The 13452-nt window shown below is 35.8% G+C and overlaps 1 protein-coding gene across 4 annotated transcripts in view; it reads right to left on the bottom strand.

Annotated features, from left to right (window-relative positions):
* Positions 1 to 6409: 6409 nt before the first annotated feature.
* The window catches only part of LOC113220388, a 44980-nt gene continuing 37937 nt past the window's right edge, over positions 6410 to 13452 (bottom strand). The window contains exons 4-6 of one of the 4 annotated variants that reach the window (XR_004229223.1): positions 13196 to 13265; positions 12271 to 12364; positions 6410 to 7322 (exon numbers count right to left, since the gene is read on the bottom strand). The gene's annotated coding sequence lies outside the window, so the exon portion shown is untranslated. Of the gene's footprint in view, positions 7323 to 12094; positions 12365 to 13195; positions 13266 to 13452 lie in introns of those variants that run through there. The other 3 variants (XR_004229225.1, XR_004229224.1, XR_004229226.1) reach the window with 3 other exon arrangements.

Genomic DNA, 13452 nt, shown 5'->3' with positions numbered 1-13452 from the left:
CTATTTCACCCACTAGAAATCAGGTCAATAAGGTCTGGAACTTCGTTGTTGTTGTTGTTGTTGTTTTGCTGTGATATGTCCTTTGCTTTGAAAACTCCCTCACACCTAAGAGGAACTCAATAGATACTGATTAACTGTATATATCACGAATAAGTGAATGAATGTCTTATTGCCCCAGATTTGTAGTTTCAAATTTTTAAGATAATTTTTAATGGATGCATTTCATAATTTTCAGAAAGACAGTTTCATCAATTTCTGCTTACAGGTTTCTATCCATGTGCCAGCTGGATAGTCTCATTAGGCAGGGTTGAGATGGGGCCATTTCACATAGTACTGAGCACGGATAGCTAAGGGAGGCAGATCCCTTACATTGGGGCTTGGATGGTGCAATCCTGAAGGCACGTTGAGTCTCTTGGATGACCAGCTTAGCTCTGAAAGACACAGAGGCCATCTTCCTGTGGCTAAGAATCTCAAGGTCAGAAACTAGGCCAGATCCTACAAGTACTAGCTCTCTGGCCTTAGTTGTAATTTTCCTTAACCTTTTTATTTACTCTGCATTTTGTATTGAGTTTCCATGAGTAACTAATAACAGCAGTGGTTAATATTTTTGAGTACTCCTGATGAGTCTAACACTTTATGTGCATATTTATGAAGCTTAAATCCTGAGCTTCTCATAACCATCTTCTGAGCTAGATACTATGATTCACTTCATTTTGCAGATGAAGAAATATGAGAATAGAGAGAAAATAAAGTGCCTGATGTCACTTGGTGAGTAATTAACAACCAGAATTTGTACCCAGTTAAGTCCGGCTTTTCAGCTCTATTTAACAAGGTTATTTTAATCCACTCACTCCACTGTGGGACTTTGCAAGAAGTTCACATTTTCTTAGAAGTAACATTCTGATGAGGTGATACATACAAATATGATTTCAATAATAAAGTATTATGTGCAAGCTATTCTCATTAAACAAACATTTAAAATACATTAAATATACATTTGGGTCTATGCAGTTCCACAGACTTAAGATCCTAGTATTCTCTACGGCCTTTGCATCTCTTTTTATGGATGTGCATTAGAAATTACTTAATTTTTATGGCCCAGAATGGTAGGGTTTTTAATTAAGAAAGTCACCAATTTTTATAACAAGCAAATATCAAGCCCTAAAATACTGTGTTCCATATCATGCTTTCTCTTTGGGTTTTGGCAATATGCCCTAACAATACGTGCAAAAAAGTGTCTGAAAGAGTCCTAAATAAGTTAAAGTTTACACTCATACTAATGGCAACACATAACTTTGTTGGTTTTCTTGAGCTCTGTTTATAATGATAATATGAACACACAAGGTACAAAATCAATGTTTGAGAAGGAAAGAATTCATTGATGCCCCTTTACTTAGCATTTACCATATGCAAGACACCATGTTAAACTGAGAGATCCACGATACATAAAACAACATTCCAAATTCACCCTGAGCACTTTTTTCTGAAACACAAGAACAAACCTGAAAAGTCAGTATGTGACTGCCCCAAATTTTGGTAATATCACACAGTGCAAGAAGAAATCAAGGATAGGTTTATCCCTTGAACTTATATAGCTTCCCATGGCTAACTAGTAGGTTTTCATGGGAATTTCTCTCTTTAAAAAGGCTGTGTGTTTCAATTGCATTAAAATTAAGCAGGTGAGAATTTATTTATCCTTGTATACTAAAGGTTTAACAAGGATAAGAAAAAGGCCATATTTACCAATCTATGGACTGCAATTGTTTTGCATCTTTCAATAGGATTGTTAGTTCTATTTTTGTTTGTTTTTGCATGTGTGCTTTATACAAAAGACTCTGTAAAGTCTTGATTTCCATATTTCTGGTGAAGCTCTTCAAGGTCTTCATGGCCCCATACCCATCAATCATATGTGCCTCACGGATTTCCTTTGTCAGTAGCACATATCAGTATGATTAATGATTCAGTGTTCATACTCAGGAATCTGATTGGAGAACTGTCGTTTCATTTGCTGGAATGTATAATTCAAAAAGCATTGATGAAGTTGTCCCAAAAAAAGAGAGAGCAATACAAGTCCGTCTTACTTATTATGAACAACAAAGCTTGGTAGCTTATCAGTGTAAATAGGCTCTCTATGCCAGTATATTTCCTGGGGATAAACTAGGTGATTGAGAGGGGTCCTTTAAGTTTTTAGAGTGATTATACATCAGCATTACATGGAAGCCCTATTACATGAAAGAGTGAGTATCACACTGGGTTGAAGGCTTCCTCATTGGCAGAATGAGGGCTCATGAGCTGTTTAGTAAAACCTTACTTTTGTTTTGTTTCTGACAGGGAGTACTAATTATTTACATACTTAAAATATTTATTTATTAATTATTAAATTAGCTATTTACTTATCTAAAGATATGTACTGTTTATGTAAAAAATGATAGAGGGTTATTATTAAAAATAAGAAACATCAAATATGTTTTCAAAACCCCCCTGAAATCCTACAGTCCAAATGACTCTTGGTCTTACAGGAGGTCTTAAGAGTGACATAAGAAACTATAAAGTGTCAAAATGCATTGAAGGTTTTCTAGAACCTTGCATTTACGCAATTCCTAGAAATCTGGTAAAAGGTGCATTTTAAGCTAGAACAGGTTTTAGTTTTGTGTTTTTTTGTTCTTCAATAAATTTTGTTTATACATCTGGCTATTATGTTGAGGGGAAACAGTTTGTTCTCACTGTTATACTTACCTAAATTTCAAACATATTAAGGATTTCATTTTTTTAAAAAAACAAAACTATTATATTATTTTAATAAAATGTTAGTATTCTAAAACCTTGGTTTTAGAAGGTCTTTTAAAATGTGCCAAAGCCCAGACTTTAAAAAATTTGGCTGAATATAATAGAAAACTTCAGTATATCAAAAATACAAACAGAAAGCTATTAATTCACAGATAAAATTACAAGAGAAACACCATGTGAAGAAATGACAACACATGATAAAGAATTAATTTTTAGTATTCTAAAGGTGCTTACACTTAAAAATTAATAAAAATGAGATAAAAAGTACAATAGAAGAATGTACAAAGAGAAATATTTCTTCACAAAATGGCCAAATCAGTAACACAGGCTTTGTGTTCAAAGTATTGATAAGTGCATACTTCACTAATAAAGAATCTATAGTATATATTTTATTATTGTTCTAGAAAATTTCAGACAATCAGCAAATGGAATGAATTTTATTATCAATATGCCATAGAAATTCAGTCATCTAATTTTTCTAGCTTATGTTATGTTGAGCCTGCATGTGGTCTCTCTTCCCGGAGGAGGGACAGGATAAGATCAGCAGTATCCCATATGATTCCAAATGGAAGTCCAATAATGTCTTGGAATTTGCTACATCTCATATCCAAACAGTGCTTTATCTACATTAATGTATGTGTTTGTAATTTTAATATGGAAATAAATGAGCAATCAGAGTTGTTCAAAATATAATTTTTGAATATACTTTTGTGATTGGTAGTTATGCCCCAATCACTATGAAACTCAGATTATTATTAAAAAGAACCTTCCCCTCTTTCTTAGTACTAAATTCAGGCTCTTGTAGATCTTTCACAAGCTCTGCTTTGAGATCAGGTGGTGCTGTGGCATTAAAGTTGCAGGTTTCAGTCAAAAAATCCCAAAGCAGGTCTGCAGTTTCATTACCATCAGTAAAGCAATCAGATATGTCCAAGGTGGACAAAAGGTCATAGCACTCATAATTAAGCCCTAGGTTGTCTAGCATCTAAGTGAGGTCATCTGATGTGACATATAGGCAGAAGTCATCCTGGGGTAAGCGTGACCCGTACTTTTTCCACAGCTTGTCCCAGCCACTGCCTCCTGTGCAATAAGACACAATTCATGCTTTCATTTATTCTTTCTTTCATTTGCAGTCTGCCAGAAAGTACACTAGATGCTTAGAATAGAACAAAATAATAATCTTGTCCTTTGTGCAGCTCATATTTCAAGGAGTACGGGAGGAGAGAGAAAAATAAGGAAATATATGGTGATAAATGCTAAATGAAAAAGTAATCTGAGTAAGTGCTAAGAGGGTTAAATACTTTGATGGGTTGCTGTTTTAACTAGGGTGGTCACAGAGTCTCTCTAATAACCTGATATTTGAGCAGAAACCTGACAGCAAGCCATGAAGATATCAGGTGGAAGATGACTCCAGGAGACAGATGAGCAGCTGCACAGGACCTGAAGCAGGATGATACTTGGCCCGTTAAAGAACTAGCCGGGAAGCCAGTGAAATTAGAGCTGAATGAGTGAGGGCAGAGGGGAAGGAGATGAGGTTGGAGAGATTAGGGGTGGGGAGTGGATGAGGGAGCCAGATCACTTGGGGCCCAATGGGAAACCACCATAATGCTGTCTGATAGAACTTTCTGAACCAATGGACATGTTCTATAGCTGCATTGTCCAGCAGGATCGTCACTCACCACTTGTTGCTATGGAGCACTTGAAAGGTGGCTTAGGACTTGAGTTTCAAGTGTGACTGAAGACCTGAATTTTAAGTTGCATTCATTTAAATTAATTTCAGTTTCAACTTCACTACCAAAACATGGTTTCTGTATGGAACAGCACATTAGGATGACTCAATATACATTTAATAAGCTCACCCTGGCCACACAGATGAGAAGAGAGTACTGGAGCATAAGGGCAGAGGTGGGGAGAACAGTGAGAAGGCTACTATAATCACCTAGGGATAGGTGGGGGCAGGTCCCGTAGACCAGTGAGCTGGGAGGGGAAGAGAAACGGTGGAAGTTTTTATGTGTTATACTCCTAGATCCAACAAGGCGTGCCAACAGTTTGGATGTAGGATATGGGTAAATGGGAAGAATCAGTGATGACCCCAGAGATTTCTGCGTGGGAGGCTGAGAAGACAGAATTGCCATTATTGGAGAGGAGAAGAATGAGGGACAAGCAGTTTTGTATCATCAGGCCTCTGGTTTCAGGAATATAGATTTGAGATACCTAGTGGATATTCAGGTGGTGACATGAGAAAGGTAGTTGTTAGTCTGGAATTCAGACAAGAGTCTTTAACAGTAGAAATTAAAATGGAAAAAAAGAGCACAGTAATGATGATTTACTCAAATAAATGATTTTTTACTCTCGTCCCTATATAAAAAATGATGCTGCCTTGGACTGACAATAACTAGGTGGATTTCTATAAATCTTGTCCCCAAGTTCAGAAGACCCTTTAGCAATGTTTGTAGTATTTAATTGAAATTCTAACCCTGCAGAGAAGCTACAGAATACCTTATCTGAGGGAGACAGACATGAACTGAACTCTTCCTCTGATGCTTTATGAATGAGATGAGGCTTGTGAGATGAGCCTCTCAGAACTTAAATTTCCTCATCTGTAAAATGCGGATCATCTTACTTACCTTGAATGCAACTACAAGCATTACATGAGATAATTTAAGTGAATTATTGCACAATGGTAAGCAGATGAAAGATGTGTAATAAGTGCTTATAAAATACATGAATTAGTCTGCTAGTGCATTTCCACTGATTGTAATCTTGAGACTAAAAAAGCAAACCTGCTATTCAGAAATCTAAAATAATAACGAGTTATTATTTATGGGCCTTCTAATACATGCCTATTACATACACAGTCAGTACAGGCAGTAATAAAGAGCATGGTCTCTAAAACCCAATTGCCTGAGTATGAAGCCTGGCTTTCCCTCTTACCAACTTTATGAACCTGTGTCTCAGTTTTATCACCTGTAAAACAGGGGTGATAATATAATCCATTCATAGACTGCTACAAGGATTCACTGAGCTAATAAAGTAAAGGCCCTTAGAACCATGACACATTAGTTAACATTACTGAAGTGTTAAACTGGATTTGGCAAAAGCAATATAAGAGACAACTTATACCTTCTTTGTGCTTCTAAGATTAAATGTCTTGAGCTACTTTTGGTTCCCAAGTCCCCTTTATGATTTAGTGAGAGTAACTGACTCTCCAGAAAAATACACAAACAATACATACCCACACAGTTCTGCATGTGATTATAGAATGCTCAAAGACCCTTGACTCTCATGCATGGATTAAGCTAAAGTTCCCAGATTTAATTCAACCCAAGAGATGAACCAAGACAAAGAATAGGCTAAATAATAAATAGCCTAGGATAATTGATGTTCTACTTATATTTCAGAAGAGGGAGAGGTAACTGTAGGATATGCTCTAGGAGAAGGTGGAATTGGAATGAAGTAGAAAGAATAAAACTTCCATTCAGTGAAAATAAATGAGGGTTGTGAGTATTTATTACAAAATCTTTTATTCCAAAGACAGTGAATTGTCTTCCTAAATAAGAGTTTGCCAGCAAACAAGACATTACAAGAAAATCAGCATTTCAGTGGCTGAAGAGAGGCTCTGTTATCATCATTATTATTATTTTTAACCTGGCAGAGAAAAAAGAACCAAACACTAATTGCAGAAAATGTGCTGGTGTCAGTGATGTGACTTGGTGCCATTTCTGAGCTGAGCAATTATGCACTTCCCGACTGATGCATTATCATAATGGCTCTTGGTGGGCACCACATATGGTGTTACTTTTGTTTTCAACATGATGTAAACCAGATTTTTTTTTTCACTGTATTTAAATAATACACAATGACTTGCCTCCTTCCTTACTCAGGTAAGGAGAGGACAGACAGAAAGCTTCAGTGATCTCCTTCTGGCTCATCTCCCTTAACCAGACAGGCTGCCTTTTAAATAGCAACACTCCCACTTGATGTTTGGCTATAACATTTGCAGAAAAAACATTTCTTTGATACAATTTTAGTGTGGGACACTCCACATTTTTTTAAGAAATCCAACTCTCTTGTTCTTATGTCTCTTCTTTTTTATCCCCAGATCAAATTTCTTTCATCTCCATTATCAGGAACTTCTACTAGTTATCACTAAATGACTATCTCTTGAGTTGGGGTAATTCTGTAATAGATATTTAGAAACACAGAGAAAAGGTTGATTTCCATCAAGCAACATAAATTTCAATAAGCTGACCAGTAAATGTTGTCATTTAATTCTGATTTCAATTTATTTTTCTTTCCCTAATTAGTTTTAGTTGTTCTTCATTGCTTTTGTCTGGCTGCTTCCATTTGGGGAGAGAGAGAGAGAGAGAGTGTGTGTATGTGTGTGTGTGTGTCTTTTTTATTGAGTCTTTTATTCCTATTTATTAAACTCCATCTGCAAATATCCAGAAATTCCTGTGTTCTCTGATTTCATCAAGTCAGTTTTAGCTGAAATATACTCTTTTTCCTTGGATGTATGTTCGGAGCTTATTGTAGTTCTGAAATAATAATAAACAATTATTCAGTTCAATTAAAACATGTTTACTGAGTATTGTCTCTGTGCCAAAGTCTTTACAAAGATCTAGGAACAGAGATGAATCTCCCTATATGCCTCCTTATATACCATGAGTACTCAGTTTTGTGCATTGCAGAGCAGCTGTGGATGACAATATTACCCTGCAACAAATGAACATACACAGAAGCATCTTCCCTTTTATGTAATTATGAGGCAAATTCCATTGAGAAAGTGACCCAAAGAATCTTGATAAAAACAGAACCTAGTGTAAACCAATGTGGTATAGATATTCCAAGTTCTAGGTCAATATTCAACTTTAGGAAATGTTTCAATCTGTTGAGTAAATGAAAAATGGGGTGTAAAGAATTATTTTGTTCACTGACATCAATACGAAAATATCTGATTAGAAATTTCTTGGGATCAAATTTGTTCCCAATGTTGGAAACTAGATTTTATCTATTTTTCCAAAAGCTAACCAATATATTTGTATTGGCTATGTTAATATAACAAAGTAACTATTGCTATTTTTTAAAAATAGAAAACTACAGTCACCTTCATCATATACCTTATCTGAGGGAGACAGACATGAACTAAACTCTTCCTCTGATACTTTATGAATGAGAAGAGGCTCATCTCAGGGAGGGGAGCAAAATAATTTATCTCAGGGTGTTGTTGTTAAGACAAGTTCATGTATGCACAGGTTTATCTAGGTGACAGAAATAGAATAAAAGTGAATTAAACTATAAGAGGGTTGCTGGGTCAACTGGTAGTTCTTCTTTTAACTCTCTGAGAAATTGCCATACTGCTTTCCACAGTGGTTGAACCACTTTACACTCTCACCAACAGTGTATAAGTGTTCTTTTACTCCACAACCTTATCAGCATCTGTTATTTTTTGTCTTTTTAATATATAGTCATTCTGACTGGTATGAGATGGTATCGCATTGTGGTTTTGATTTCATTTTGCTAATGATCAGTGATGCTGAGCTTTTTTTCAAATGTTTGTTGGCCACATCTCTGTCTTCTTTTGAGGAGTGTTTATTCATGTCCTTTGCCCACGTTTTAATGGGGTTGTTTTTCTCTTGTAAATTTAAGTTCATTATAGATGATGGATATTAGACCTTTCTCAAATGCATAGTTTGCAAATATTTTCTCCCTTTCTGTAGGTTGTCTGTTTATTCTGTTGACAGTTTCTTTTGCTGTACAGAAGCTCTTAAGTTTAATTAGATGCCATTTGCCAATGTTTTTATTGCTTTTGGTGTCTTTGTCATGGAATCTTTGCCTGTTCCTATGTGCAGGATGGTATTGCCTAGGTTGTCTTCTGGGTTTTTATAGTTTTGGGTAGTCTTTAAGCCATAGTGAGTTGATTTTTGTATAGAGTATAAGGAAGGAGTCCAGCCTCAATCTTCTGCATATGGCTAGCCAGTTATCCCAGCACCATTTATTGAACAGGAAGTCTTTTCCCCATTGCTTGTTTTTGTCAGCTTTGTCAAGGATCAGATGGTCATAGATGTGTGGCCTTATTTCTGGTTTCTCTATTCTGTTCCATTGGTCTATGTGCCTGTTTTTGTACCAGTACCATGATGTTTGGTTACTGTACCCCCCCTATAGTATAGTTTGGAATCCCATTACTGGGTATATACCCAGAGGAATATTAATCATTCTATCATAAAGACACATGCACATAATATTCATTGCAAGATTATTCACAATAGCAAAGACATGGAATCAACCTAAATACCCATCAGTGACAGACTGGTTAAAGAAAATGTGATACATATACACTACAGAACACTATGCAGTCATAAAAAAATAAAATGAGATCATGTCTTTTCTGGGGACATGGATGGAGCCAGAAACTATTGGCCTTAGAAAACTAACGCAGAAACAGAAAACCAAATACTGCATATTCTCAATTATAAGTGAGAGCTAAATGATGAGAACTGATGAACACAAAGAAGGAAACAACAGACATTGAGGTATACTTGAGGAAGGAGGGTAGGAGGAGGAAGAGGAGCAGAAAAGATTACTATTAGGTAGTGGGTTTAATACCAGAGTGATGAAATAATCTGTTTAACAACCCCCACCCCCACCGGACACATTTACCTATGTGACAAACCTTCAGATGTACCCCTGAACTTAAAATAAAAGTTAAAAAAGAGGGTTGCAATAGAAAGTGAGGAGGTGGCATCTCAGCACTGAACTAAGAGGATATGAGGGAAGACTGAGAGAAGTTATGAGAGCAGGTTTAATGGAAGGGAGTCCAGACTGAGCAAGAGAAAGGTGAGAAAGAGAGTCACGGTGGGACCTTAATGCTGAATTCTGTTCTTTGTTCCTCTTTCTCCCCCACAGGTCTCAACATCTGTCAAAAGCAAGAATGGCGTTTTGGAAAAGGAAGGAGGTAGGACTATGTCCATGTTTAGGGCAATGTGAAACAAGATGAGAAAGGGCAGTTGCAGCACATGCAAGATTTGGAGAGAAGACATCAAAAGTTGAACTTGGAGCAGGCAGTGGATGGCAATCATCAGGAGCATTTAAGTCTGACCCCAGGAATCCTCAGGAGTAAAGGAATGGTGATGAGGGGATGGATTACCCAAGTTACTTGAAATGAGAGCTCTGTCATTTACTCTGGATGTTTAAGAGTTAATTATGACATGCCCATAGGACTGGAGAATCTGGGGACATTCCAGTTATACTAAATTGATGACAATGATCAACATAGTTCACAATTCTATTTCTCTTTTCAGGTAGAATTATTTTTCACTGCAAAGTAATCATTAATGTGAAAAGTGGCTTTTTACAAAATTAACTTACATTTAATTAATTTATTTACTTAACATTCTGACAAATAGAGGCAAAAAAAAAAAAAAGCCAAGACATTCTTAGCCTTAGGAGAAAGAGAAGCAGAAAATCCCAAATAAAATATCTAAATCTTTCTTCTACTTTTGCTAAGTGATTTTCCTTTTAGGAAAAAATGGATGGCTATAGCTGTGTAAATCTCTTCTAAGAAGTGCGTATGGTAAGGAAGGAGATCATCAAAATCTCTTTAATAATCTGTCAAATGTTATTCGTTGCATTCTTATGTCTATTAGCAATGTTTTCCTCTTTGGAACAGCTGTCTCCTGTGCTATAAGCAGTAATGAAGAATTGTTAACTGCATATTGAGAAAGTGAATAAAACATTTCCATCATCAAATACATTGATGAAATAATTTTTGACTCAAAATACTTTTCAAAAAAAGCTAACTGATTTTTGAGTCTTTACTCCCTTTCTTTCGATTTTTTAAATGATGAATGTTTATTTACAGATGGTACTCATGAACCACATATATGAAAAGATGTAATATAATGCAGATATGGTTATCCAGAAATAGCCCTTGAATAAACTGAGATGCAGAGACCAAATTCACATAGCTAGAAGTGCCTCAGTATTCTTGCTCCATGTATTAACATACAACACATTTCACTGAGTTTATTTTGGTCTTCAAGCTTCTTGATGCCAATAATCATCAATTAATTCATTCATGATACAGCCAGCAGAATGCTGTAGCCATAAGGGCACTTAGTCACTTCTTAGTTACATGTGGACTATTCATGCTCCCTTCTAAACTTCAAGCTGGCTTTGTCTTATTGGTAATATATACTCATAGAAAGCTAACTTCTGGGTGCTCAGATACTTAACTTCTGAAAATATGTTGGAATAAACCAAATATAAATAAGAGATTAGACCTACCATTGAGATGAAACATATTCTAAGATAAAAAATATATGACTTCTCAAAGAATTGCTATTTCTGTATACAATACTTTTTCTGTATGATTGATGAATATCATCAAGAATAGGCTGCCTACAATGTTGGTAACTAAGTTTACTTTGCAATTCTAAATGCAGCTCATAACACTTTATTAGCTCAGAGAGAGGTTAGTAGGATGAATCCAGTTTCCATAAGCCCTTCTAAATGGGAAGTGAGACCTCTCCCACATGAATGAGTATTTTTAATGAATTAGAGATAAAAATAGTGTATCTAAATGTTCCCTTCGGGGAGAGGTTGTGTACAGGAGCTCTCTATTGCCAAACTTTCACATAAGGTCAAACCCAGGATTGCAAGCTATAACCATGTTTACCATCTTTAAAGCAATTCTTCATATTTAAGAACAAATCAATTTTTTGACATACAGTGTCCAAGTATGGGGTCTGGTATAACCTCAGGGAGACAGAGTCTACTGTGTATCTAAAATCAACCCATAAGTATTGATGGACAATCCATAAAGATTAGGAATGAAAGAAATAATAGACATTGTCCTCAACAATGTCAATGTTTCATTATCTAAACATGTTTACTTGTGTTTTCTGTGTGATACTAGATCCCTGGCAGCAACTGGTCATGCTCACATGCCTCCCTAGAAAATAAAACACCAACACAAAACACAACAAATGAACTGTTTTTGATAGGCATTTGAAAAAACCTATAGCAAGCAGTGTTGATCATGGCTCTAAGAATGCAAGTTAATTAAGTTTGATGATATCTGAAATATTTAAACCTTTATTTATTAATAAACATCACAGAGGGAAAAGAAACATTCAAATGGCACAAAGTAGGTAAAATAAATGTTTACTATTTTTAGTCTCATTTAAAATCTTTTGTCAGTTGAATTTACTCTAAGCTTTATAAAAAGGATTCTTATATAGAAGAGAAAGACATATTTTACCAAGAGAAAGAAGTAAACAAATGTTTAATTCCACTATACCTTCTAAATTGAGAACTGTTGTGAATGACTTCCCTAATACTGTGAAAATTAGTTGGTGATGATTAGAGGCCAAGGCAAGAATTTCATAATGAAGACAAAATATATAAGCTTCTTTCAAACACAGGGATCCATGCATACATGTACTATTGCTGTTTTTAAATTCAGGCTGAATGAAAATAACTTACCTGACACAACAATAATGAGAATCTTAGCATTGGTACCTAACAGACTATGGAAAAATTTCAGGGTAACTGGGATGTCTTTTATATAATACAGCATCTAGAAATGAGGAAAAAGAGAAATAAGATGCTTCTTTATGTTGAAGTTTTTATTGCTTGGGCTAGATACTCCTAGAAAGTTTGATTTTCTAGTTGAGTCCATTTTTATCAAAGAAAACACTTAAGAAATTTAAAAATAAAAGACGTTGCATGAAGACATAGAACAATAATGTGAGAAAATATTTGGGGAAATGGAAAAGTATGGTATTTGTTCGACTAGAGTCAAATGGTTTTAAATTTACTCTTTCTGGCTTCCATAGCACAGACATTTATAGCTGGAAACACTTAGTCACCATTCCACATGGGGACATGAATCTTATGCCTATTCTATAATTCGTGAATTGCAGTTCTTCTGGGAGAAAATGGTTTCAACATCATAAAAACAGACCCCATTTCATGGAACGTTGCTTTACAATTAAGCCCTTTGCACCAGCTTCTCCATATGCTCACAGATGCTTTTTTAAAATCACAGAAAATGTGACAGGCTCTGATGATGACAGATTCTGTAGGAAGTTGGACTAAATAAAGCATGAGGTTAGCTGCTTGGCCACAGGGCGTTTAGGGGTCAGGCCACCCATTTTTAATAATTATGGACCAATCTCTAGTGAAGTACAGGCCTTTCCACCCAACACAGAGCTTGGACTTAGGTATTGACAATGGGAAATTGTTCCCCATGGCTTGCATCTTTGGACCCCACCCCCATAGACACTTCTTATATCTCATCTTCATCTTTGTTGGACAAGAATTCAATGTTAGAGAATTCATTGCACAAAAGAAAAGTACTTTAGCTATGCCTCTTTCATATGAATGAATGAAATAAAATGGACCTGACCTGTGCATGACTCATGGTGCCTTAGGGGCCACACTCCACATTTTCCACCACAGGGACCATAGGCAGGTACCTAAATATAGCAAATCAATATGATGACTAATAATCTGCAATATGACCTGACTAGAAATGCAGAGGTGGCCCATAGAAGATCCCTTAAATTTTTCTCAAAAACAGTGAAATTTTCTGAATTGACAGTGAGGTTGTAAAAGTATCACGAGAGTGTGAGGACTATAGTGAGTAATAGAGAGGCAGAGATG

Source organism: Piliocolobus tephrosceles, chromosome 11 (assembly GCF_002776525.5).
Source record: "Piliocolobus tephrosceles isolate RC106 chromosome 11, ASM277652v3, whole genome shotgun sequence".
NCBI lineage: Eukaryota > Metazoa > Chordata > Mammalia > Primates > Cercopithecidae > Piliocolobus > Piliocolobus tephrosceles.
This window is presented reverse-complemented; position numbering and strand designations above follow the sequence as displayed.